At 48.7% G+C, this 27,890-nt stretch overlaps 1 long non-coding RNA gene across 1 annotated transcript; it reads right to left on the reverse strand.

Annotated features, from left to right (window-relative positions):
- Nucleotides 1-12,569: 12,569 nt before the first annotated feature.
- Nucleotides 12,570-27,729, reverse strand: LOC125167383 (uncharacterized). Its single transcript, XR_007152774.1, has 3 exons — nt 27,467-27,729; nt 27,261-27,378; nt 12,570-13,093 (listed from the first exon to the last, which is right to left on the reverse strand). It is a non-coding gene; the product is annotated as an uncharacterized LOC125167383 (long non-coding RNA).
- Nucleotides 27,730-27,890: the final 161 nt, after the last annotated feature.

The raw sequence follows: 27,890 nt of genomic DNA on the forward strand, positions 1-27,890 counted from the left end.
TTAAAAAAAAAAAAAAAGTCAGACACTTAACCAACTTAACCACCCAGGCAGCCCTTTTATTTACCTTTTTTAAAATATTTTTTTTAAGTAAACTTTATACCCATTATAGGGCTCAAACTTACAACCCTGAGATCAAGAGTCACATGCTCTACTAACTGAGCCAGCCGGGTGCCCCCCAGGATGAGTTTTTTTTTCTTTCTTTTTTTAATGTTTATTTATTTTGAGAGAGAGAGAGAGAGAGAGCAAGAGTGAGCTCATGCGCCAGCAGGGGAAAGGGACAGAGAGGGAGAGAGAGAGAGAGAGAGAGAGAGAGAGAGAGAGAATTCCAAGCAGGTTCCATGCTGTCAGCACAGAGCCCAATGTGGGCCTCAGGCTCAAGCTCATGAACCGTGAGATCATGACCTGAGCCAAAATCAAGAGTTGGATGCTTAACCAACTGAGGGGCCCAGGCACCCGCACAACAGGACTTTTAGGCCAGGGTCTGTAAGGTTCCATTTCGAACGGGTTGTGCTGGTACCACTAGGGGTACTCCTTTATTGCCCCAAGCTGTATCTTGCGTGAGGAGGGATCTCAAACTTGAGACTCACGCCGAATCTAGGATGGCGCACAGCGAAAGGAGAAGGGACCTGGACGCGAGAGGCAGGGTCTTAGGGGGTCAGGGGCGCACGGCTCTGGCCAGAGGTACTGGAAAACAAGGCCTCGGAACCCTGGGAACAGCAAGGAGGAAGCTGGGAGTCCCACTGCCCGTGGGACAGGAGTGGGAGGAGATTCTATTTAGATCTCAAAAGGCCAGGGCCACCCCAGCTGGCCTTACCACATGGGCCCGGGCCCAGGGAGGAAGGCAGGGCAGCGTGCATCTTGGCAAGAGGCCACATGAGGCTGCGTACCGGGTGAGTCGGGCTGCAGTTGGGTGAGGTACACCCGCCCCCATGCCCCTCCCTGAGCAGACACTGCCACCTTCTGGCTCTTTGTTGACCCACTGCCCCACCCCATCCCAAGAAGAGCTTTCTGCTGAACAAGAAACAAAAGATGGAACGAGGTTGCCTTCACCTGCTAACAATCCGTTTCTCCGGGGGCCGCACCCAGGTCACCTGCGTTAGAGTCTGGCTGGTCTCAAGCGTCATCCCTTGGTCTCTTCCCAACGGTGGCTTAACACAATCCTCACTACCTCTCCACAGATGGTTTATCTGCCTTAATTTTCAGTTGATTAGGGGCAGGGCCTCACTGTGGGGGGCTGGGACCGCTGGGCTGGGAGGCATCCGGGTCACGACACTGCTGAGGCCCTTCTCCATTGCTTCTCTGTTGGATGGTGGGTTGTTTTTGCTAGAAATCCCCAGCACCTCCCAACTATTGTTCCTTCCTAGGCAGGCTTGCTGGGATCCCCGTGACCAGTTAACCAGGCTCTGGAGTTTGTCAAGGTGTTTTTCTCCCTCCCCTTCTACAGTTCGTTACCTCCCTCTCTCTCTCTCTCTCTCTCTCACCTCAACTGTGGGCTCTTTCCTCCTGCCCCTCCCCCTCCCTGAGAATTTCTATGACTTGGCCCAAAGCCCTTTGTTTTGATGTCTCAAATTCAGTGCTAAAGCTCAAACTCTCCACCAGGAGGCACTGTCGGGAGACCCAGCTCTGGATCTGCCGGCTTCCCATTCCCTGGTCCCAGACAGGGAAGTGAACGTGGGTCACCGTATTGATTGGTTTCTTGCCTTAGACAGGACCCCAGGGGGCTACAGAGTTATTGTCCTGGCCTTGTCCCGGGGAGGCCCTTAGTTCCCTCAGATTCAGCAAGAGATGGGGGGATAGGGAGTGGGGAGTGGTGGAGGGGCTCATCCCTCACAGGCCCCCACCTCCTCCCCTTTCCCTGGGCTTGAAGACCCTCTTAACCATTCCATACCTCCCTCTGCCCTGCCCCCCTTCCTCACAGGGCAGACCTATTCACTGGGCACCTCCAAGGTTCCCACGGAGATCAGCCTTCCGGATGCCCAGGACTTAACAGCCAGAGGAGGAAGGACACCACAGAAAGGCGCAGAGAGGACTCACCTTTCTTTCCACTCCAGGTGTGGCTGTCAGCTATTCTGGAAACAAGAGTGCTCATTCCTGAGGTCCCTATGGGTTGCTAGGGCATCTTGAGGTTGTCTCTATTCCATGGGTTTTGATGTGGTTTGAAGTGTTGGGGTTCGGAGCCAATGGCCAAGAAAGAATTCTTGAGGGGCCCCGGGGTGGCTCAGCGGGTGTGAAGTTTTGGGGTGATGGTGGGGTTCGAAGCTGCGCTGTGCCATCGGCGGCCACGCTGTGCCACACGGTGGCTTGCCTTGCGGAGAAGGCCACGAAAAATCCATTGTTTTTAATCCATGGAAAACACTGGAGAAGTTTTACAAAATTACCCAATTCTGCAGTTGAAGGCAAGGACAGAAAACAGTAAAGCTAGAAATCCATCATGATTTAAGCAACATTCCAACACACGTAGTCCTTACAGCCGCCTTCCTAGGAAACGGTCCCCAGTTGAGTTTTAATTCAATCTGGTACTGGTCTTGGGCGGCTCTGAGCGGCCACAAGTGGCTAGACCAGAGATGTGGAGGGGATCGCGGTAGACTCATCAGGAGGAAACCTCACAATCTGTCTTTCTTTCTTTCTTTCTTTCTTTCTTTCTTTCTTTCTTTCTTCCTTCCTTTCTTTCTTCCTTCCTTCCTTTTCCTTCCTTCCTTCCTTCCTTCCTTCCTTCCTTCCTTCCTTCCCTTCTTTCTTTCAAATGTTTATTTATTTTTGAGAGAGAGACAGAGCACAAGCAGGGGAGGGACAGAGAGAGAGGGAGACACAGAACCCCAAGCAGGCGCCACACGGGGCTTGAACCCATGAACTGCGAGGCCACGACCTGAGCCCAAGTGTGACCCCTAACCGAGCCAGCCACCCGGGCGCCCCTCACACGGGAGTCAGATTTGGGAGCCGTGCCACTACCAGGCCCAAGACAGACAGCTTGGTATAAGGACAGAACAAAGAGAGGGCATCATGTTTCTGGGTCCTATTACCGGTCTGGCCGGGGTCCTAACTTCCAGCCAAAAGGCAGGCTTTCTCCTCCCCAGAAGAGGAGCCACGGGCTAGAGGACTGCAGCCTGAGCGATAGACATGAAAGTGTTCCTGTAAGACCATACTTCTCAGAAGGCCCCTGAAATGAGAGTTAAGGAAGAAAAGAGAAAGTACTCACCAAGTTTGCACCGAAGCTCAGAGTCCAGATGAAAAGACTCATCGCCTCACGTTGGGGTGCCAAAAATGCTGAGTTTTTTGCGGGGTGATGGGGGTTTGGAGCTGGCGGCCACGAAAGAATTCTTGGGGCAGAAAAGTGAGTTTATGAAAGCACGGGGACAGGAAGAGGACTCCCAGGATCCTGGAGGCCCAGCTATTGTCAAGCTAAGGTTGTTTTTCCCTCTAGCGAAGCATTAACCTGGACAGTAGGGACAGTAGGGATGTTCTACTCTGCCCGCCTCAAGTAGTTGTTAATGGGCGGCAGGTTATAAGGAAATTGAATCTTATCTGCCACTTCCTTCTGCCTCTGTTTCCCACATCAGGTTAAGCATCCGACTCTTGATTTTGGCTCAGGTCATGGTTGTCACGGTCATGAGATCGAGCCCCAAGTTGGGCTCCATGCTGGGCGTGAAGTCTGCTTGGGATTCTCTCTCTCCCTCTCTCTCTGACCCTGCTCCGCTCACCTTCACACACTCTCTCTCAAGGAAGGAAGGAAGGAAGGAAGGAAGGAAGGAAGGAAGGAAGGAAAAGTTCTTGAGATGTTTACAGGGCAAAAAGGCAGGTGTTTCGTTTTGTTTTGAGAGAGAGCACAGGCACAAGCAGGGGAGAGGCAGACAGAGAGGGAGAGAGAGAATCCCAAGGAGACGCAGGGCTCCATCTCAGGAACAGAAAGGTGAGATCACGATCTGAGCCAGATACTTACTGGACTGAGGCACCCAGACGCCCACGCCCCAAGGCGTTTTTATTGTAGCACAGGGACAGGACCCCGGGCCCAAAGAGCTGCCCTGGGGCTGTGAAGAGACACTGGTTATCCACTTTGGAGTTGGGGAGGCAAGACAAAGAACAAAAGGTTCCACGTGTTAAGAAGACAAAGAGGATCCTCCAGGCCTAGCTCTGGTCCAGCTGAGGCGGTTTTTCCCTCCGGCCAAGCATTAACATTAAGACAGCTGGCAGTTCCTGGAGAAAAATCCTACTCTGCCTGCCTCAAGTATTTGTCAATGGGCTGCAGGTTGTAAAGAAATTTAATTTTATCTACATTTCCTTCTGCCTTTGTTCCCCACATCCTCTAGTTGGTTTGATCTGGGAAGACTCCTCCTCCTTCTTTTAATGTTTATTTTATTTATTTTATTTTTTTTTAATTTTTTTTTCAACGTTTTATTTTATTTTTTTTGGGACAGAGAGAGACAGAGCATGAACGGGGGAGGGGCAGAGAGAGAGGGAGACACAGAATCGGAAACAGGCTCCAGGCTCTGAGCCGTCAGCCCAGAGCCTGACGCGGGGCTCGAACTCACGGACCCGCGAGATCGTGACCTGGCTGAAGTCGGACGCTTAACCGACTGCGCCACCCAGGCGCCCCTTAATGTTTATTTTTGAGAGCGAGAGAGAAAGAGAGCAGGCATGCACACGGGTGGGGGAGGGGCAGAGAGAGGGGGACCTAGGACCCAAAGGGGACTCTGCGCTGACAGCAGAGAGCCCGATGTGGGGCTCGAACTCACGAACCATGAGATCATGACCTGAACCGAAATTGGACACTTAGCTGATAACCAACTGAGCCACGCAGGCGCCCCAGTGACCTGGGGCTCCTGGAGCTGTCCAGACGCGTGGAGCCCAGCGACGCAAGTAGGGACTGGCCCTTTAGTTCCCAAAGTGCCCTGGGGGGTGAGCGTGGGTGACGCCGGGAGGCTTATCCGAAGGAGGCTCTGTAGGACATGGGAGGACACGGCCCTTCCCTGATGACTGTCCTTCATCAAGGACCACGTTCTGCCGACACACCCCCACCCCCGCCTGCCGCTCTCTTTCTGGAAGTTTGTGCAAGCCATTCTCCAGATTCCACCACACTGCTCTTTTCATAGTTAGCCTCACGGAAAAGCCCTTGAGGACTTCCTACAGATCCCGGAGAAATGGTGTCCTTACCTGGTCTTCGAGGCCCAGCGTGAACCCTGCCCATTCCACTGGAGGCACCACGTCTCCCTTTCCTCTGGCTTCACTGCACTCCAGGTGCACTGATCCTCCCGGGCCGGGCGCATCCCAAGCCTGCCTCAGCCTCTGAGGCCTGTGCACTGCTGTTCCTTCAGCTCAGAATGCTCTTCACACGGATCTCCCCGTGGCTGGTCGCTTGTCCACTTTCCCTGACAACCCCCGTCCGGAGCACTCTCCTATCCCCTCATCCTGAGTTTTTTCTTTCAAGTTTATTGATTTATTAAAATTTTAAAATGTTTATTTATTTTTGAGAGAGAGAGAGAGCATGAGTGGGGGAGAGGCAGAGAAAGAGGGAGACACAGAATCCGAAGCAGGCTCCAGGCTCTGAGCTGTCAGCACAGAGCCAGATGCGGGGCTCGAACGCACGAACCGTGAGATCATGACCTGAGCCTGAAATCAAGAACTGGACATTCAGCCGACTGAGCCGCCCAGGGATCCGACCCCCACCCCCGCTGCCCCGCCACATCCCATTTTATTCTCTCTTCCACGCACACCCCTTTTTGAAGCTTAAGCTTCAGGGCCCCCTCCAAGGGTCAGTACCTAATTTTGTATTCTTTTCTTAAAAGGAGCCCTCTGCCTGGCTGACCCAACTGTGCGAGCTTCAGGTCTCACGGAATCTAAGTCCGTTTTGTAGCCAGAGCGAAGGACTAGGCTGCACTGGGGACGCCCTGTGCCTACTTCTGGCTGGAAGACAAACTCAGCATTCCTCCTGCCAAGCTATTTTGACAGGCCCTTCCCCGCCCCCCCCCCCCCCCCCATCTCCTCAGGCCTGGGTGCCAAGAGTAAGCCTTGCCCAGAAATCTTGGTAACTGCCCTGCTCACTGGGCCCTGGGCTCAACAGGGTGGGGGATATAAAACCCCAGGAGCTGCTGCCGAATGTCCTTCTCCCTTCTGGACCCCCCCCCACCCCCACCCCCGTCTTGACTCCCTGAATAGGCATAACTATTCTCAATCGGCAGCCATACTCCTCCAGACTGCTCAGCCAGGAGACAGAAACCAGACTTCTCTGGAATCTCTTCTCCTCCCAAGCTTTTCTGCAAAGCTAATCTTTACAGTTTGTCACCCACCCCACCTCTTTACTAGTTTGGGCAAATATTTAGCATACAGGATTAACTCTCCCCCTGCCTTGCCCTTGGCAGACCTGGCTAATTGATCCCAGAACGCTTTCCAGATGGGCTCCTGTGTAGCCACTCCCCACAGATCAGGGGGGAAACCTATTTGGCCTCTTCCTGAAAGTCAGGTCTAAATTATCGAAGCGGTAAATCTGTTCCAGAGGAAAAGGGCCGGTGCTCACAATGAAGTGAAGTCCCGAATCTAGGTTGAGACCAGGAGGCCAGTTCCAAGGACGTATTTTCTGTTTGATCAAGTACCACCTTGTGGCACGTCCCGTGACACAGTGGAAAAATCACTGACCTTGAGCTGGAAGTCCTGCCCTGTTCTGGGCAAAACGACTAACTTCCTCATTGTGCACACGGGGCTACAGGTCAGGCTGCTGCAGCGGGTTACCGTAGACTGGGTGACGGCAACAACAGACATTGATTTCTCACAGTTCTGAAGGCAGGGAGGTCCACAGACGGATCCTGTGTCTAGTGAGAGCCCTTTTCCAGGCTGCAGACTGGAAGCTCCCACCAACTTCTTGTAACCTCACATGGTGGAAAGAAATCCTCACTTCTTTAACTTTTTTAATGTTTATTTACTTTTGAGAGAGAGAGAGCACGAGTGGCGAGAGGCAGAGAGAGAGAGGGAGACAGAGGATCTGAAGCAGGCTTTGCGCTGACAGCCCAGAGCCCCACGCGGGGCTCGAACTCATGAACCGGGAGATCATGACGTGAGCAGAAGTCGGAAGTTGGACGCTCAACTGACTGAGCCAACCAGGCGCCCCAAGAATTCTTGCAGAGGGGCGTGGTGAGCTGTCCTTAGAACCTGGAGAAAATGTCACCTCCTGGGGGCGAAAACAGCCAGAAAGGAGGCGAAGAATGAGTTTGATGAGCTTACAGACCATAGACATACACAGCATCCAGAAGGAAGTCCAGGTATAGGGCTGCTGGGCGATGACACTTAGGGGGACTGTCCTGCTGCATATGTGCATTACTTCCTACTTCAGCTGCCTCTCCCGGCAGCCTCCCTGCGCCGTGCTCCCCAACACTCCCCTCGATGCCCCCAACTATTCATCCCCCTCACTTATCAGAAGGACTAGAGGCCACCAGGCAGCACCCACTGCAGCTTGCTCCTCCCCAGGCGCCGGGGTGGATGTTCCCCCATCTGCAGCCTGGACCCCGCAGCGCCAGGCCTCAGCTATCTCCCGCCATCACCCTCTTCTCTCGCTGGCATCTTCGGCCTCGCCTCTGCCAGCTCCTTTTCTTCAGCATATAAATTTGCTAAGGATATTCCCAGTTTAGAACAACAACAACAACAACAACAACAACAACAACAGGGGCGCCTGGGTAGCTCAGTCGGTTAAGTGTCTGACTTGGGCTCAGGTCATGATCTCGCAGTTCGTGGGTGTGAGCCCCGTGTCGGGTTCTGCGCTGACAGTGCAGAACCTGCTTGGGATTCTCTGCCCCTCCCCTGCTCTCTCTTGCTCTCGAAAATAAATAAACATTAAAAAACAACAAACTAAAAGCCACACCCCAAAAGCCCTCCTTCCATCTAGCATCTCTCTCGTGTGTTCTTGCTGGAAGAGAGGTCTATACTGGCTGACCTCACTGCTACCTCCCAGCCTTTCTTCAACCCACTGTGATTGGGTTCTTGCTTGTCCCGGTCCCGCCTCTTCACCGTCTGGTATGGAAATAAAGAAAAGTCCCCTGCCAAGATCAGCGATGGTTTCTGGATCGCTAAATCCAGAATTTTGGTGCCTATTTACTCCTCCACTTTGTAGGTCCCCACCGCGGACCATCACCTGGACATCTGTGACAGCCCTTCTGGGTCCTCTCTTCCTCAGAGGCCCTTAAGTGTTGGTGGCCCCCAGGGTCTCATCACGGTCCCACCCCCACCCCATTCCGCGGCTCACTCTCTCCTGAGCAATCTTTTCAGACCCATGGCTCCTACTACTGTCTCTACGCCTGAGAATCCTTAGTGGTAAGCAGTATGTGAAAGAATGTAAAATAATTGTGCATGAACTGAGGAGAATACCATGTGAAGGAAGACATTTGAGGGAGAAAGGAAAAATACCGGGTCCTCTCCAGACTACCGTGGGCAAGTTAGCACACCACCCCAAGCTCTGACTTCTCATCCACAGGACTTGGGACAAGAATAGTACCTACTTCACAGCGTTGCTATGAGGCTTACGTGGGATAATTCAACAGCACGCTCCCAGAGCACATACTGGTCAACATTGCAACGGTCTCTGTGACTTGCAGGGGTAGAGGCACCATGGGGAGAAGAGGAGTCAAATGAGAAACGGTAGCTTAGATCCAGGTTTTGGAACGTACAAGGGCAGTGGACTGGTGAGGTCTATTTGTCAAGGGCATTCCTAACCCACGTCATGGGCTGAGAGCCGAGGAGCAGGCTGTTGTTTTCCTTCCGGCCGTCCGGATGACCTTGTGAGCACCTGACCTGGGTTCAGTGAATGGCCGGCCATCGCGCCCTGTGTGCACGTCCCAGGCATTCCTGAGATGGTCTGTCCTGAAGTGTGTGTGGGGGCTGCTGGTGGTTTGGGATGATAAACAGCTTAGAGCCAGGGAAGGAAAAGGTCACCTACTGGGCTGTGTCGTGGGGGAGGGAACACAGTTCCCAGGGGAACAAGCACTGGTATTTAAGAAGTACACTGAGCCTGTTCTTAACACGTGTCCAGGGCCAGGTTCTGAACTAAACATGAATGTTTTTTGTCCATAATTATAGGCTCCAGCCCTGGGGACTAGTTCAGTGGTGGCTGGACCCAGTTTACACGGACCCATGAGAGTCAATTATTAAATGTGCAGGAATTTTGCAAGCCAGTTGTTAAACACAGCCATTGTTAAAAACGAAGTTACACAGGGGCGCCTGGCTGGTTCAGTTGGAGGAGTGAGAGACTCTTGATCTCAGGGTCATGGGTTCGAGTCCCGTGTTGGGTGTAGAGATTCCTCAAGTAAACTTAAATAAAATTAAGTTATAGGTGTGCCTGGGTGGTTCAGTTAGTTAAGCAACCAACTTCAGCTCAGGTGACAATTTCAAGGTTCATGAGTTCGAGCCCACATCGGGTGAGCTCGAGCCCCGATTCAGGCTCCATGCTTTCAGAGTGGGATTCTCTCTCTTTCCTTCTCTCTCTCTTTGCCCTTCGTGAGATTCTCTCTCTCTCTCTCTCTGCCTCGTGCTCACTCGTGCTTTCTCTCTCTCTCTCAAAAAAAAGACTTCATTAAAAAAAAGAAGTTATATAAACTTATAATTAAATAAATTGTATTTAGGAAGCACGTGGGTGGCTTAGTCAGTTAAACGTCGGACGCTTGGTTGCGGCTTCGGTCACGATCTCACAGTTTGTGCGTTTGAGCCCCGCATCAGGGCTCTGCGCTGACAGCACGAAGCCTGCTTGGGATTTCTCTCTCCCTCTCTCTGCCCCTCCCTAGCTCTCTCTCTCTCTCTCTCTCTCACTCTCTCTCTCTCTCAAAAAATAAACATAAAAGATTTAAAAAATTATGTTAAAAAAACCAAAACTCATAGCTTCTTTTTTTTTTTTTAATTTTTTTTTCAACGTTTATTTATTTTTGGGACAGAGAGAGACAGAGCATGAACGGGGGAGGGGCAGAGAGAGAGGGAGACACAGAATCGGAAACAGGCTCCAGGCTCCGAGCCATCAGCCCAGAGCCTGACGCGGGGCTCGAACTCACGGACCGCGAGATCGTGACCTGGCTGAAGTCGGACGCTTAACCGACTGCGCCACCCAGGCGCCCCTCATAGCTTCTTATTTAATTTCCTATATTTTACTAGTATCCATTCCCTTGAGGACATTCACACCTGTTGCATCTATACGATAGAAACACCATGTCATAGAAATACTATTTGACTCTGATCAGTGCTGTCATATCTAGAATTTGAAATTGGCCGGGGCTGAAGTATTTACGTCAGGAAATCAGGGCACGTACACACACTGCCCCCGCCATAGCGCTGGTCGTCAGTAACATCTGCCAGCACCTCGCCGGACAAACCGGGGTCAGGAATTCTGTCTTCTCATCAGTTCCAACATTCTCGATCTGTGCCAGATAAACACAGTCCAACCTTTTGGGTTTCCGGACTCCAGGTTTGGAGGCAGCCACTCCAGAGGGCCGCGTCTCACCCGTCCCCCACCACGGGTGTGACCATTGGTGGCTACTCTGGACCCTGGCCCTCGCTGCGTCCTCCCTCAGCTAAGCGCTCACTTGACTCTGACAACACTGATGGGCTGGTATTGAACTTTGACTTGACCCATTTTATAGATGACAAAGTGAGCCGCAGAGAAGTTAAGCAACTCTCTCCTGAGGCCATCTGCCAAGAAAAGTTGGAACCCTCTCATAACCACTAGCTCTACAGATAAAGAACAATAATCCGATGAGCCGATAAGGGGATGCGATTAAGTGGCTCAGTTACCATTCCTTCACAGCTGCCAATGCTGGCTTTAGTTTCCAGCTACCACGGGGCATTGATTCTGATGTACTTGTACTGTCCTTAGTCACATCCAATAAAACAGTGGACTTAACAAAATTCGGCCCATCCCAGGTCTTTAGGAGACTTTAATGAGTAAATAAGACTGTTCTAGAGTTAATGATCCATTGTTTCAGTTGATGGCGTGCTTCTAAGTCAATCAATTATTAATTAGGAATTGAGATCTGACTACATACCCAACTCAGTTCAAGATCTGGACGCTTCCCATGAGAGCTAAAGCCGGGAGCGTGTAAATAGCTTGTTGAAAGTTACACACTTTGGAAGAGATTAGGACAGGATATTCACCACGCTTGTCTGATTCCAGAGCTCCTGTGCCAGGGAGAGCCATGTGATGAGTATTCAGCAGCTATTTAAAAACACCTCTTGGGGCGCCTGGGTGGCTCAGTGGGTTAAGCAGCCTTGATTTCAGCTCAGGTCATGACTTCATGGTTCATGAGTTGGAGCCCCACGTCGGGCTCTGAGCTGATGGCTCGGGGCCTGCTTGGGATTCTCTCCGTCTCTCTCTCTGCCCCTCCTCCACTCACGCTCTATCTCTCTCCCAAAAATAAATAAATAAACATCAAAAAAACATAACATTAACAAGTCAGGCAACAACAGGTGTTGTCGAGGATGCGGAGAAAGATCTCTTTTGCATTGTTGGTGGGAATTCAGGCTGGCGCAGCCCCTCTGGAAAACAGGATGGAGGTTCCTCAAAAAACTAAAAATGGAACTACCCTATGACCCAGCAATTGCACTACTAGGCATTTATCCACGGGATATAGGCATGTTGTTTCGAAGGAGCACACGCACCCCAATGTTTATAGCAGCACTATCCACAATAGCCAAAGTATGGAAAGAGCCCAAATGTCCATCGATGGATGAATGGATAAAGAAAATGTGGTGTATACATACAATGGAGTATTACTTGGCAATCAAAAAGAATGAAATCTTGCCATCTGCAACTACGTGGATGGAACTGGAGGGTATTATGCTAAGCGAAATTAGTCAGAGAAAGACAAATATCATAGGACTTTACTCATAGGAGGACTTTAAGATACAAAACAGATGAACATAAGGGAAGGGAAGCAAAAATAACATAAAAACAGGGAGGGGGACAAACATAGACTCATAAATATGGAGAACAAACAGAGGGTTGCTGGAGGGGTTGTGGGAGGGGCGATGGGCTAAATGGGTAAGGGGCATCAAGAAATCTATTCCTGGGGCGCCTGGGTGGCGCAGTCGGTTGAGCGTCCGACTTCAGCCAGGTCACGATCTCGCGGTCCGTGAGTTCGAGCCCCGCGTCGGGCTCTGGGCTGATGGCTCAGAGCCTGGAGCCTGTTTCCGATTCTGTGTCTCCCTCTCTCTCTGCCCCTCCCCTGTTCATGCTCTGTCTCTCTCTGTCCCCAAAATAAACGTTGAAAAAAAAAATTAAAAAAAAAAAAAAAAAAGAAATCTATTCCTGAAATCATTGCTGCACTATATGCAACAACTATAACTAACTTGGATATAAATTTTTAAAAAAATTTAAAAAGAAATAAATAAAGGGCAAAAAAACCCACAAACCAACACACACACACACACACACACACACACACACACACACACACACAGCAAACTCTTATAGGGGCTCCTGGGTGGCCGGTCAGTTTAGTGTCTGATTCTTGATTTTGACTTAGGTCATGATCTCACGGTTTATGGGACTGAGCCCCACATTGGTCTCTGTGCTGATGGTGCACAGCCTGATTGGGATTCAATCTCTCCTTCTCTCCCTGCCCCTCAAAAGAAATAAATAAACTTAAAAACAATCCTCTTATAGAAGAATACTTAATCACAGAGAAAAACGCCCATAAAGGATTTGGTTAAAAAATGGAGGTGAACACATTGCTGTATTTTATCAGTTTTGGATACGTGTTGCTTTTCACCTCTTAACATCTGAAACAGGGTGCACCAAAAAACCAATTCCAGGTGAATTATAGATATTCATGTGAAAGGTGAAACAATAAAGCTTCTAGAAGATACTATAGGAGAGTATCTTCATAGTCTTGGGGCAAGAAAAGACTAATGAAACAGGAAACAAAGCATACCCATAAAAGGCCAGTAAGTTGGGCTACATTAAAATTAAGGCATTTTTGTGCATCAAAAGACGTATTAAGAAGATAAGAAGGTAAGCCCCTGGGGCATGCGGGTGGCTCACTCAGTTAAGCATCCGTATCTTGATCTCAGCTCAGGTTTTGATCTCAGGTTCCAGAGTTCAAGCCTCGAACTGGACTCCACACTGGGCATGAGCCTATTAATAAATAAATAAGTAAGTAAATAAACAAATAAGTAAGTAAATAAATATTAAAGTAAAGCCACTGAATAGGAGAAAACTTTTACAGCGTATGTATCCAAAAAAGGGAACTCATACCAGAATATATATCAAACTCCTACAAGTCACAAACGGGCAGAATCCAATGGGAAAAAAAAATGCACAAGACTTGAGACAGGCACTTCATAAAAGAGAATAATCAAATGAATATTAAGCATACGATAAGTAGCGCAGTCCCCTCAGTTTCCAGGGAAATGAAATGTACAACCACCACAAGGGGCGCCTGGGTGACTCAGGCTGTTAAATGTCAACTCCTGATTTTGACTCAGGTCATGATCTCACGGTTTGTGGGTTCGAGTCCTGCATGGGGCTCTGTGCTGACAGTGTGGGGCCTGCTGGAGATTCTGTCTCTCTGTGTCCCTCCCCTGCTCATGCTCTCTCTCTCTCTCTCTCTCTCAAAAATAAATAAATAAACAAACATTAAAAAAATAATAAGGTAAAACTTCCATGAGTTACCACTGCACACCCAGAAGAATGACCAAAATCGCAAAGAATGACAGTGCTGAGGGTTAGCGAAAATGTGGCGAGACTGACATGAGAGACTGAAGGTCCCATAGGCTGCTGGTGGAAAAGAAATTAACCAATCCCTTAGAAGACCATTTGGCAGTGTTGGTGAAAGATGAACACTTACACAGTAACTTGTGAGCCGTTAATTCACTCCTAAGTGTCGTCCAACGGAATTTCATACATACATGGAGCAAAAGACAAGGGCTAGAACATTCACCATGCCTCATTAAAATAGCCCCAAACCAGAAAAGCCCCTAATGTTCATCAACAGTAGAACAGATCCGGGGCGCCTGGGTGGCTCAGTTGGTTGAGCAACCGACTTCAGCTCAGGTCATGATCTCACGGTTTGTGAGTTCGAGCCCCATGTCGGGCTCTGTGCAGATAGCTCAGAGCCTGGAGCCTGCTTCGGATTCTGTGTCTCCCTCTCTCTCTGCCCCTCCCCTACTCAAGCTCTGTCTCTCTCTCTCTCTCTCTCTGTGAAAAATAAATAAACATTAAAAAAAATAAAAAAAAAACCAGTAGAATAGATCCATAAATTGTGGCAGATTCATAAAATGGAGTGTCAGACAGCAACAGAATAAATTATAACTATTTTATGCAAAAGCATGGATGAATTTCACAGACGCAATGTTGAGAAGTAAGACACAGCAGAATACATGCGTCTGATTCCATTTCCATCAAAACAAAAATAGGCAAAAACCAGTCCATTTTAGTAGGATTTAGGACGGCAGTTACTTTGGGAGAAGTTGGGAAAAACAGTGCCAGGAGGTGCATGAGGAGGGTTTTTGGGGTGCTGGTGATGTTATGTTTCCTGAGCTGGGCAGTGACTGGGGGAACATTCATAAGTTATACATCAGTAGTTTGTGTACTTTTCTGCATATGTGAATACATATATTATGCTCCGGTAAAAAGTTAAAAAAAAAAAAAAAAGGAGGGAGGATAGAGAGAGAGTTGGACAGAGGATATTAATTACTCACAGACCTTTGTTGAAAGACCTGTTCAATGATGCCTGTCCCATGATGGAATACAAGACACTACCCCGAGCTAAGAAACTGGCAAAACGTGCTGATGAATCTACTGGAAAAACATGAGGGAACTTAGAAAACTCACTGGAACTAAAATACTATGGAATAACAACATGGAATATAGCAGAGAAGAAATTGGAGAGAAATCATAGAAGTTTCTCGTATTTCTAAGACCCAGAAAGAAAATTATCAGTTTTAAACTTTGTAAAGTCAAGTTAAGAATTTAATTTCTAGGGGCGCCTGGGTGGCTCAGTCGGTTGAGCGTCTGACTCTGGCTCAGGTCATGATCTCACAGTTCATGAGTTCAAGCCCCACATCGGGCTCTGTGCTGACAGCTCAGAGCCTGGAGCTTGCTTTGGATTCTGTGTGTCTCCCTCTCTCTCTGCCCCTCCCCTGCTCATGCTCATGCTCATGCTCTGTCTCTCTCTCAAAAATAAATAATAAACTTAAAAAAAAAAGAATTTAATTTTTAGGGGCACCTGGGTGACTCAGTCGGTTAAGCGTCCAACTCTTGATTTCAGCTTAGGTCATGATCTCATGGTTCATCAGTTCGAGCCCCATGTCTGGCTTTGCACTGAGTGTGGAGCCTGCTTGGGATTCTCTCTCTGCCTCTCCCGTTCTCACTCTCTCTCTCAAAAATAAAATCTGAAGGGGCACCTGGGTGGCTCAGTTAGTTAAGCGTCCAACTTCAGCTAGGGTCATGATCTCACGGTTTGTGAGTTCGAGCCCCACATTGGGCTCTGCGCTGACGGTGTGGAACCTGCTTGGGGCTCTCTCTCTGCCCCTCCCCCAATGATCGTCCTCTCAAAATAAATAAACTTCAAAAAATTAAATATTAAAGTACATATATAAAATCACAATCAAAAAATTCTCAAACATAGAGTTAGTCATAACTAAAATAGGACGTATGGACATCGGGCTTCCTGATGGGATGCATTGGGAGTGACACAATTTATAAAATTCCTGTTAAAGGTGTTTAACTTGAATCCAGCCATAAGGAAACCATCAGGCAAAAGAAACAATGTAACTGTTAGGATATTCTACCAAACAGCTGACATGGCTTTTTCAAAAATAGCAAGGTTATAAACACCTCCCACCCATCCACACACAAAAGGACAGGGTAGTGCTTTGGGTTAGAGAAAACTAATGAGGCATGACAACCACAGCAAGGCATGATCTTTATTGGATTCTGGATCCCTGAGTTGCTCCCTAAATTTCACGAAATTGAGACAACTTGGAACAAGGAATATGGACTATCTGTTACATAGCATTATTGCATCAATGTTAAATTTTTTGTGTATGATGATGTGGTGCCCGTTTTTGTGGACTCACTAGTGCTTTCCTCTAGCATAATTCTCAAACTTTTGGGATTTTAGGACCCCTGTACACTCTTGGGAGCTGTTGAGGACTCCAAAAAGCTTTGTTTATAGGAGTTATACAAAACTACATTTACTGAGTTAAAAGTTAAAGCAGATTTTTTTTTTTTTAGGTTTATTTATTCAGGGGCACCTGGGTGGCTGCCGGTTGGGTGTCTGACTCTGGATTTCAGCTCAGGTCATAATCTCAGGGTCGTGGGATTGAGCCCTGTGTCGGACTCTGCACACTGGGCATAGAGTCTGTCTGAGATTCTCTCTCTCTCTTCCTCTCCCCCTCTCCCCTGCTCATGCTCTCTCCCTAAACAAAAACAAAACCGAAACCAAAACAGTACATTTCTCACCCCCCCCCCCCAAAAAAAACTTAGTGGGGGGCGTTGTTTGTTTTCATTTTTGCAAATCTCTTCCTGGCTGAGTTGATGGAAATAGCTGGATTCTCATCTCTGCTTCTGCATTCAGTCTGTTGTGCATGTTGTTTTGCCTGAGGAATATGAAGGAGATCCGGCCACACACAGATTTATATTTGGAAAAAGGAAAATGAAGGAGGATTAAAAAAAATTTTTTTTTAATGTTTACTTATTTTGGAGAGAAAGAGCACCAGCAGGGGAGGGGCAGAGAGAGAGGGAGACACAGAATCCAAAGGAGGCTCCAGGCTCTGAGCTGTCAGCACAGAGCCCTATGCAGGGCCCTGAGATTATAATGAACCTGAGATTATATCCTGAGCCGAAGTTGCCTGCTTAACCGACTGAGCCACCCAGGCACGCCACGAAGGAGGATTTTAACAGCTTTTCGAATATTGCAGATAATCTCTCCCCTCCGATTATCAAAGACCACTTAATTTTTATTTTTTAAACTTACTTTATTTTTAAAAAATCATTTTATTTTTTTAAGTAAACTGCACCCAACATGGGGCTTGAACTCATGACCGAGAGATCAAGAATCACATGCTCTTCCGACTGAGCCAGCCAGGCACCCCAAATGTTTAATTTTTAATTTTTTAAAAATTAATTTTATTTATTTTTAAATTTACATCCAAGTTAGTTAGCATATAGTGCAACAATGATTTCAGGAATAGATTCCAGTGACTTATCCCCCAACCGTTTAATTTTTTTTTTTTTAATGTTTATTTATTTTTGAGAGAGGCAGAGACAGAATGTGAGTGGGTTGGGGCAGAGAGAGAGGGAGACACAGAATCTGAAGCAGGCTCCAGGCTCTCAGCTGTCAGCACAGTCTGAGGCGGGGCTCGAACTCATGGAGCTGAGAGATCATGACCTGAGCCGAAGTCGGAAGCTCAACCAACTGAGCCACCCGGGTGCCCCCCAACTATTAAATTTTTTTTTTAATTTTTTTTCAATGTTTATTTATTTTTGGGACAGAGAGAGACAGAGCATGAACGGGGGAGGGGCAGAGAGAGAGGGAGACACAGAATCAGAAACAGGCTCCAGGCTCTGAGCCATCAGCCCAGAGCCCGACGCGGGGCTCGAACTCACGGACCGCGAGATCGTGACCTGGCTGAAGTTGGACGCTTAACCGACTGCGCCACCCAGGCGCCCCTAAAACATGTTTTTAAAAAATGTTTATTTATTCTTGAGAGAGAGAGAGAGAGAACAAAAGCAGGGGAGGGGCAGAGAGAGAGGGAGACACAGAATTTGAAGCAGGCTCCAGGCTCTGAGCCGTCAGCATAGAGGCAGATGTCGGGCTCGAACTCATGAACTGTGAGATCACGACCTGAGTCGAAGTGGCCTGAGCCATCCAGGTGCCCCAGAACACATTCTGATCAAATAATCTTGCAGAGGAAAGATAACCTAGCTTCAAGGCTGTGACGTGAAAGCAGAGAGAAAATGATAGATTTTCTGCCCAGTTATCAGGTTTAGGGTCTTTTTAAGAAGTGTTCCCAGAAGCACCGCTATGTTGTCTGTGCCAAAAATTTTATGTACTGTCCTTGAGCGTGAAAAACAGCCAACTGGCCGGTTGTATAGAGTCCGCACCGGTCCTCCCACCAAGAGCCTCGTGACTGTCACATGCTTGTTTTCATCCTGTGTGAGGCAGTGATAGATTCCTGCAGGAGTTATTGGAATGTCATCATTTTCTACGAAAGCCTGGATCCCCTCGTCTTCTTTACCTCTTACGTCAAAGTATCCACTGACAGCAGAGGGGCGGTGACTCTTACATCCAAGCCCAACGGCTCCTTACCACGTGCCTTCATCTTTTCTTTGTTTCTTCCAGTTTATCTTTGCATATGGTTATCACGTGCATCCAAGAGTAGTTTCCCTTATTGGATCCCTTCTCGTTCTGGGTCACGCACACATTTGTCAGCTTTCCAGTAAAGGACGCGGAGTTGGCGTGGCGGCTCCAGACTGACCCAGCAGCCGGGCTCTTGGGCGGTGAGGCCACCCTGGGTCATCCTGGGACTCACCTCTGTGCTAGGCCTGCACCACGGCCCTTCCCCGGGGGTGGGTATGGCAAGCATCAGGGCCACCCCAACTTGCACGGCCCACCCGGCTCCTTGATCCAGAAAGGCCCAGGTGGCCTTTCTGCTTTGCATATCTGGGCTCTCCACTGCCCAGCCTTGGTTTCCTGTGTTTCCTGGTTCCTGAGACTGGGTGAGACCCCACCTGGGGATTCTTTTATTATAACAAAACATACAAGGGGTAGTTTCTTAAAAGTTAACTGTTGGGGCACCTGGGTGGCGCAGTCGGTTGGGCGTCCGACTTCGGCCAGGTCACGATCTTGCGGTCCGGGAGTTCAAGCCCCGCGTCGGGCTCTGGGCTGATGGCTCAGAGCCTGGAGCCTGTTTCCGATTCTGTGTCTCCCTCTCTCTCTGCCCCTCCCCCATTCATGCTCTGTCTCTCTCTGTCCCAAAAATAATAAACGTTGGGAAGAAAAAAAAAAGTTAACTGTAACGTGGACTCCAGAACAACGTCAATGTGCCTCTCCTACTGTTACATTCGTATCTGTTACATTCAAATGCATTCATTTAAAAAAGATTTGGAAGCTTATTTATTTATTTTGAGAGAGAGAAAAAGAGCAAGCAGGGGAGGGGCAGAGAGACAGGGAGAGAGACAATCCCAAGCATGCTCTGCGCTATCAGAGTGGAGCCCGATGAGGGGCTGGAACTCACGAACCGTGAGATCATGACCTGAGCAGAAACCAAGAGTTGGGCGCTTAACTGACTGAACCACCTAGGTGCCCCTCAAATTTATTCTTGGACAGATTTTTTAACCCATGCATAACATTTTAACATCACTACTGGTCACCTGGAAAATACTGGATTGCTGAGTTATACAAATCTTCTAAAAACTGATACATTTCACTATACAATATGAAAAAAAATCACATTTGGAAATGCCACCAATCTCATTAGCAACATCCTTAAGAACTGGGAAGCTCTCAAGTTCAGGGGATATGTACAAGTTTCACAAAATTTTAGTTTCCCTTGAAAGCTTAAATGCTGGGCCCCTGGGTGGCTCAGTTAGTTGAGCACCCCACTTCAGCTCAGGTCATGATCTCGCTGGTTGTGGGTTCGAGCCCCACATTGGGCTCTGTGCTGACAGCTCGGAGCCTGGAGCCTGCTTCGGATTCTGTGTCTCCCTCTCTCTCTGCTCCTCCCCTGCTAATGCTCTGTCTCTCTCTCAAAAATAAACATTACAAAAAAAAAAAAAAAGCTCATATGTTATCATTGACAACAAATACTGTCCATTACTTCCTTGAAATGACTAACTTCATTCATTTTTGAGATAACATCTGCCAGATATTCAAGTCTGAAAAACTATAGTTTCTCTATCAGTTGTTCTTTTCAGTTAAAATAGTGATCTAGGGGCGCCTGGGTGGCTTAGTTGGTTAGGCGGCCTACTTCGGCTCAGGTCACGATCTCGCGGTCCGTGGGTTCGAGCCCCGCGTCGGGCTCTGTGCTGACGGCTCAGAGCCTGGAGCCTGTTTCAGATTCTGTGTCTCCCTCTCTCTGACCCTCCTCTCTTCATGCTCTGTCTCTCTGTTTCAAAAATAAATCAACATTAAAAAAAATTAAAAAAATTAAATAAAATAAAATAGTGAACTATGGGGGCGCCTGGGTGGCTCAGTCAGTTAAGCTTCCGATTTTCGATTTTGGCTCAGGTCATAATCTCATGCTTCGTGAGATTGAGCCCCATATGGGGCTCTGTGCTGACACTGTGGAGCTTGCTTGGCATTCTCTCTCTCCCTCTCTCTTTGCCCCTTCCTCCTTTCAAAAATAAATAAATATTTTAAAAAAATGGTGTTCTATGAAAAAAGCAACTCAAATAAGCCTTTAAATGCCTTTCCAGAAGACAACCATCTTACCTGGGTCTCCACCAGCAGCCCTTTCTACGCACTTCCCACTTTTATTATCTAGGCTATTTGAAAGAGGTATACCCATGAGTAAATATTTAATATAGTTATTAATTTTTACTGCTTTATTAAGGATACCTTCATACTGTCCCTTAAACCCAAAGAATGCATGCGGTGTGCAATCAAATCACTGCTACCAGAGTTTGGTGCCTGTGTCAAGATTCCTAGTAAATTTTCAGCAGTTTTCCCCAGGTGCGCAAACATTAACACTGAGAAAGTAACTTCTCAGTATTGTTATGATAACAGTTTTGCCCTCCAGGATAACCCCATCCTTCCCCCTTCTGGGTCTGAGGGCCGCACTTTGAAAACCGAACCACATCCTCCTCTCCTCTCCACCGGACTTTACATTAAGTTCTTATCTTTCGTGCTCCTTGCTCCCAGGAACAGGGCAGCTCCACCCCCCACCCTTGCCACTTCCCTCCCCCCCCCCCCTTCCCTTCCCTGCTCACTCGCTCTGTTCCAGCAGGTGGCTGCTTTCAGCACTGGGGAGTGGCCAGCTGCCCTTGGTGGGGATTGCCTGAGAGCCCCTCACCCTTCTTTCCTGACCTCACTCCCTCTTCCCCTCCCCCAGGCTCATTAACCCTTCACTTCCCCCCAAGGGTGGAAAGGAAGCCAGAGGAAAAGCGTCAATATTGAAGGACACAGCCAGAGTGAGTCGTGCCAGGACTTGGGACACTGTAGAGCACCCACGTTACTGTGGCAATTTGTTTTAGAAATGAAAAAAGTAGGGGCGCCTGGGTGGCTCAGTCGGTTGGGCGTCCAACTTCGGCTCAGGTCATGATCTCGCAGTCCGTGAGTTCGAGCCCCGCGTCGGGCTCTGTGCTGACAGCTCAGAGCCTGGAGCCTGTTTCAGATTCTGTGTCTCCCTCTCTCTCTGACCTTCCCCCATTCATGGTCTGTCTCTCTCTCTGTCTCAAAAATGAATAAACGTTAAAAAAAAAAATTAAAAAAAAAAAGTATATTATCTTGATTGTTCTTTTTCTGGTTATAAAATAGATGCTTGTTGCGTAATATTCAAACCACCCAGAATTGTATACAGTAGAAATTGAGAGTCTCCCCTAATCCCCCTCCCCCCATGCTCTCTCTGGTTTAGGAACCTTCAAATTTTCACATGTATGTATTTTTCATACATATGTATGTATATGACAATGGGATATTTCTCTGCAACTTTCTATTTTCACTTAATGTATTGTAATACAGCAATAAAAAATAAATAATAATAAATAAAAAATCAGCAAATTAAAGATCTACTTCATTTTTTTTAAGTTTATTTTACTTAATCTTGAGGGGGGGAGCAGAGAGAGAGAGGGAGAGAGAATCCTAAGCAGGTTCTGTGCTCAGTGAGGTGCCCTATGCAGGGTTCGATCCCACGTGGGATCATGACCCGAGCCCAAATCAAGAGTTGGACACTTAACCGAGCCACCTTGGTGCCCCAAGAGACTATAAACAGTGCTGCAGTGAAAACCTTCCTCTTATACCCCCGAGCATCTTACGGTGAGTATTTCTATGGTATCCAGTCACTCAAAGTGAAATTTCTGGATGAAAGGGTATGCCCGTTTTATAAAAGGATGTGTGCCACCCAACTGCCCTCCAAAGAGATTATACTAGCTAACACTCCCTCCAACCACATCCACTGTATTTTGAAATGACCTCTTTATACATCCATTTCCCTGACACCCCCAGTGAGCTGAGGTCCCTTCAGGAATTGGAATGTGCCCTCTTTTCTATCCCTGGGTCACAACTGTCATGTCACAGGAGCTCATCCATGGGAATGAACGGATGTGGATGAATGAATGGACAATATGAACAACACCACTGTTAAAAAAAAAGAGAGAGAGAGAGAGAGAGAGAGAGACAACAGGGGCACCCATGTGGCTCAGTTGGTTGAATGTCTGCCTCTTGATTTTGGTTCAGGTCATAATCCCAGGATCCTGGGATGGAGCTGTGTGTGGCTCCAGGCTGAGTGTGCAGCCTGCTTAAGATTCTCTCTCTCTCTCTCTCTCTCTCTCTCTCTCTCTCTCTCTCTCTCTCCTTCTCCCCCACTTGTGCTCTCTCTCTCTCTCAAAAAAAAAAAAAAAAGGAAAGAAAAGAAAAAAGACAACAGGCCCCCCAAATGCCAAAAATGGAGTTACTTGTGCTAAGTCCGGTGTCAGTAAACCAAGACTTAATACCTAACTTAATGGCTGTTTCAGCGTCTCCCAGGGATGTGAACTTTAACCAGTCAATCTGGAATTACCTGTTCAGCCCTAGTAAGGTAATCCACCTGATAGACCCCTTGTGTCCTCCATAGGAAGGTAACCTTGTCTGGAAATAATCCACTCTTTGCTAGCAACTTCCTTGTCCTGCTCCCTTCTGCCTATTAAAGCCATTTTATTTATTTGTTTTTTACTTTTTTTTTTAATCTTTATTTTTGAGAGAGAGAGAGAGAGAGGGAGAGAGAGAGAGAGAGCGCGAGCCAGCGTGTGAGCAGGGGAGGAACAGAGAGAGAGGGAAACACAGAATCTAAAGCAGGCTCCAGGCTCTGAGTTGTCAGCACAGAGCCTGACACGGGGTTCAAACTCATGACCCGTGAGTTCATGACCTGAGCCAAAGTTGGTGCTTAAATGACTGAGCCCCCCAGGTGTCCCCTATAAAAGCCATTATGATATGATATGATATGATATGATATGATATGATATGATATTATTACTATATTTTGGAGAGAGGAAGTGGGGGAGAGGGGCAGAAAGAGAGGGAGAGAGAGAGCCTGGCACTGGGCTCAATCCCACAACCCTGGGATCGTGACCTGAGCTGAAACGGAGAGTTGGATGACCAACTGACTGAGCCATCCGGGCGCTCCAAAAACCTTTCATTTTGTACAGGTCTTTGGAGCTCCTTTCTACCTGCTAGACAGGATGCTGCCCAGTTCATGAAATGCTGAATAAAGCCAACACAACCTTTAAATTTTACTCAGGTGAATGTCAAGACCGCCAACAGGTTTCTTGCCTGTGCGTCAGGCACCATTTTAAGCATTCAATCTGCACAAATTTCTTTAATCCTCATAACTACTAGGAGTGGGTGCTGTTATTATCCCCATTGGCAGATGAAGAAACTGAGGCTGGGAACTTGAATGGCTTGCCCAGGCAATGAGCCAGTCGACTTCCGCAAACAGGCAGAAACCTTTACCCTCCAGGAATGATTACCCTCCAGGAATGATGCCTCCGGTTCCTTTTTAATGCCTTTTTAATCATTTCTCCTTGGCCCATCTTTTGGATCTCCAGTTTTCTTAGGGATTAACTGAAGCAACCTGAGAGAATATTTCATAAAGGTAAGTAGTATTCTGGGGTGCGTGGGTGGCTCCATTGGCTAAGCACCTGACTCCTGACTTCAGCTCAGGTCATGATCTCACCGTTTGTGAGTTCGAGCCCCATGTCGGGCTCTGCGCTGAGGGTGTGGAGTCTGTTTGGGATTCTCTCTCTCTCTCTCTCTCTCTCTCCTCTCTGCCCCCCACTTCTCAAAATAAATAAATAAATAAACTTATAAAAGTATTAAATAGTATTCTGACATCTTCCAAATTTGTGTCTGGACCCTGCCTGTTATTATCCATAGATTTGTTTTACAAAGTTAAAACCAGAGTAGCATAGTGTGTGCTCTTTCATCGGGAGGGGGTCTGGGGAGTTGTCTACCCTGCATGATGACTTAGGTGGAGTCGAATGCTGTGTCAAGCCCCCAGTGCAGGCTTGAAAAGGTGGGCTTGGCCACCTGGGAGTGCAAAGAGTCTACCTGATGGGAAAAAGGGGCAGTGCATAGAGTCAGGGACTGTTTGGGGGAATGGCTAAATTTAGGGTTCTTGGGGAGAGGAAACAGAAGAGAAAGACGGTGAGGAAAGTGAAGGCCAGGAAATGTTATAAGCTAATTCAGACTCGACTGTATCAGGCACGGGGAGCTAGTCCAGGTATCTGGCTGTGGGGTAAAGCTCTCGGGGCTGTGCTTCAGGGTGGCGTGGTGGGAGCAGTGGTCAGGTGACTGGGAAGGGGCGGGAACAGACTGCTGGCAGGGAAATCAGTTTAGAAATGACCATAAATAGCTCTGCTATCAACACCCTCCCCTCCCCCCACACACATACACTTACCCTGCCTTCTCCTCTTTTCTGATTTCTAATAATGGCATTCCTATTCTTCTAGTCCCAGGGACCCAGGGATGGAAGTCTGAGTCACTCTGACTCCTCTCCCTGCCCAAGTCCTGCCAGCTGCAATTTCTGCTGATTCTATCTCTAATCGGTCTCTGGAGTCTTAAGGGTCCTGCCAGGACGTTATGTCAGGCCTGCGCCCGGTTCAGGGACTCTTGGCTCCCTTGCCCAGTCCTGATCCTCTATCCCCCAACACCCTCTCACAGCTATTGTCAGACTTTACACCCTGCCTGCAAACATACCAGGAAACTAACGCCCTGGGGTGTCCACCTGGGTGAAGTACAAGCCCCTCACCTCTCCCAGCCTTCTTGTCCAGCCTTCTCCCATATCTTAAATCTTTTTTTATTAAAATTTTTTTTTAATGTTTTATTTATTTTTGACAGAGAGAGAGAGAGAGAGAGAGAGAGAGAGAGACAGAGCAGGGGACAGGCAGAGAGAGGGAGACACAGAATCCGAAGCAGGCTCCAGGCTCTGAGCTGTCAGCACAGAGCCCGATGCGGGGCTCGAACTCACGACTGTGAGATCGTGACCTGAGCGGAAGTCAGACGCTTAACCGACTGAGCCACCCAGGTGTTCCCCGATCTTAAATATCCTTAAGGGCCAGCTTGCTGGATGCTCTGACCCTACGCTCACCAGGCTCTCCCTCATCAGAAATAGTTTTGGCTTTGAGAGATGCCTCACTGTCATCTAAGCTCTTCTTGGGACACTTGCCTCTTGTGCCTGGTTTGTGGTGATTGCACACATGTGTGTCTGGCTCCCAAAGGGATTGAGTGATGAGCATTTTTGTGCCCCCCACAGGAAACTTGCATATGACCTAGTCTCAATAACTAATTGCAGTTTGATTAAAAATATGGAAGGGTATGGGGTGCCTGGGTGGCTCAGTCAGTTGAGCATCTAACTCCTGATTTCCGCTCGGATCATGATCCCAGGGTCTTGGGATCGAGTCTCAAGTTGGGCTCCATGCTAAACGTGGAGCCTTCTTGGGATTCTCTTTCTCCCTCTGCCCACCCCTCTCTAAAATACAATTTAAAAAAATTTTTCAAAAAACATGGAAGGGTGGAGTTTCACTTCTGCTGACCCCAAACTGGAGGATCTGAGCATTTTTCCTTTAAACACTATTTTTCTATGAAGTGGCTGTCAGGGCCAGTAGTTATGACCACCAAGAATTCCAAGCAAGTGTAGGGGCACCTGGGTGGCTCAGTCGGTTAAGCGTCCGACTTCGGCTCAGGTCATGATCTCGCGGTTCGTGAGTTCAAGCCCCGCGTCAGGCTCTGTGCTGATGGCTCAGAGCCTGGAGCCTGTTTCAGGTTCTGTGTCTCCCTCTCTCTGACCCTCCCCCATTCATGCTCTGTCTCTCTCTGTCTCAAAAATAAATAAAGGTTAAAAAAAAAAATTAAAAAAAAAAAAGAATTCCAAGCAAGTGTAGTTAATAGGGATTGTTTTCTCCTTTTTTCTTAAAAGAGCGATAGACTATGAGCCACATACATGGGTAGGAACTAGAGTTCTGCTACTTCCTGGCTCTGTGACTTTGAGTAAGTGTCCTAACCTCTCTGAGCCAAAGTTGACACCAGCTCCCTCGCCAAACAGGCACTGTATGGGGAAGGCTGGCATGGAGCTGGAGCCCTGGGAGGCAGGGAGAAAGCAGCAGTTTAATCTCAAGACTTTGCCTCAACTGCCCTGGGCTGCTACTGTATTTGTGAAAAACACATGTGCCCCCACCCTGATCCCTGTGCAGGTGAGGGCTGGACTCTGGAACACACCGAGGCTTCCGTGCTACCTCTCACTGGGGCCTCTGACACCCTGGTCTACCATGTAAAGGAACAGATGAGCCCCTGGGGACAGGCAGCAAATTCTTCCTGACCTTTTCAGAAGTGGTAGTCTGGGTAGTTGACATACATTAACTGAATCTCATTGTTTGGGCCAGAAGGATTCTCAGGGGGTCCATTCTCCCCGTTGACAGGTATGGACACTGAGGCCCAGGTGCCTGATAAGGCCAGGATGGCATAAATCCAAACACCAGAGGCCTCCAAGGTCTTTGATGGTGTTTTGAGCAAGAGAATTGGGAACGGAGTGAAAGGGATTAGGAGTCATTCTGGGACACGCTGGCCCGAGATCAGGCCTCTGACTGAGACCTCAGACTTTGAGGGGGTCCAAAAGCAACCTCCCCTTGGACCCAGTCTGCTGGATCTCAGGGCCAAAGCAGTAGCTCTGTCTGGCTGGGACAGGGAGAAGAAGCACTAAAGTCGGTAATTCAAGGTCGCTTTCCTGGCCCAGCCCCATCTGGCAATGTTGACTGTTGAGGCAATGTTAGGGGAGAGCTGGGGACACAGGGCAGAACGTTGGTTGCTAACATTCGGAGTGAGATGGTGTGACCGGGACAGTGGGGGCTGGGGTCAGATTTTTCTAAATAAAACCCAGGCCGGGCTGGTGTCCCATTTCAAGAACATGGGTGAGGAGAGTTTAGTCGCTGATGACAGAACCAATCAGTATGGTCTTGTGCGTGTAAACAGACAAACATGGACCTGTTTGCCAGGGTGGGGGCTGAGCTCACTCATTCAGTCCAGGCTGCACGAGGACTCATCTGGATCGTGATAAGCCATCAACTACAACCGCTGAGCACAGGGTGTGCTCGGAGACTTTTTACTTACATTATTGCACCCACGTCTCCTGGGATCCCTGTGGCTGTTACAATTGCCATTTCGGACGGGGGGAAAAAAACAGACTCTGGCTATGCCGGATGACTTCGAGGATTAGCCGCTTGACCTTCTGGGGAGAAGCAGAGGAGAGAATTCGGCTCTTGACTCCGGACAGTCTACGCAACCCGTGGAGGGGACAGGAGTATCTGAGAGCGCACCTGAAAAGAGCCGACGTGCCCGTGGTCTCAGTTCAGGAACAAGGAACCCGCGCTTGGTTAAGGCGAAGGAGTTTCCGCCCAGCAAACGCCAAGGGCGCGGGAGTTTGCTCACTTTGGGGTGGTTTAAGATGATTCGTCAGCAACTGACACCCTGGCTTAAATAGGGCGTCCTGGAGAGAGGGGCTCGGCCTCGCTACCTGCTGCCCTGAGCCCCCAGCTCCGGCCCCAGCTCGCGGGCCGGTGCGCGTCTCCCCCGCCTCTCCCCGGCAGTTCGGCGGGGCTGCGCGCGGCGCCAATGGCAGCGCGGGCTGCGCGCTGGGGCGGGGTCGGGCCTGCGCGGGGGCCTCCCGAGGGGTCCGGCTCGGCCCCGGCCCCTCCTCCTCCCCGGCGAGGCCCAATCGGGTGGCGGCCCCCGGCAGCCCCG

This window comes from Prionailurus viverrinus, chromosome B3 (assembly GCF_022837055.1).
Source record: "Prionailurus viverrinus isolate Anna chromosome B3, UM_Priviv_1.0, whole genome shotgun sequence".
Lineage (NCBI taxonomy): Eukaryota > Metazoa > Chordata > Mammalia > Carnivora > Felidae > Prionailurus > Prionailurus viverrinus.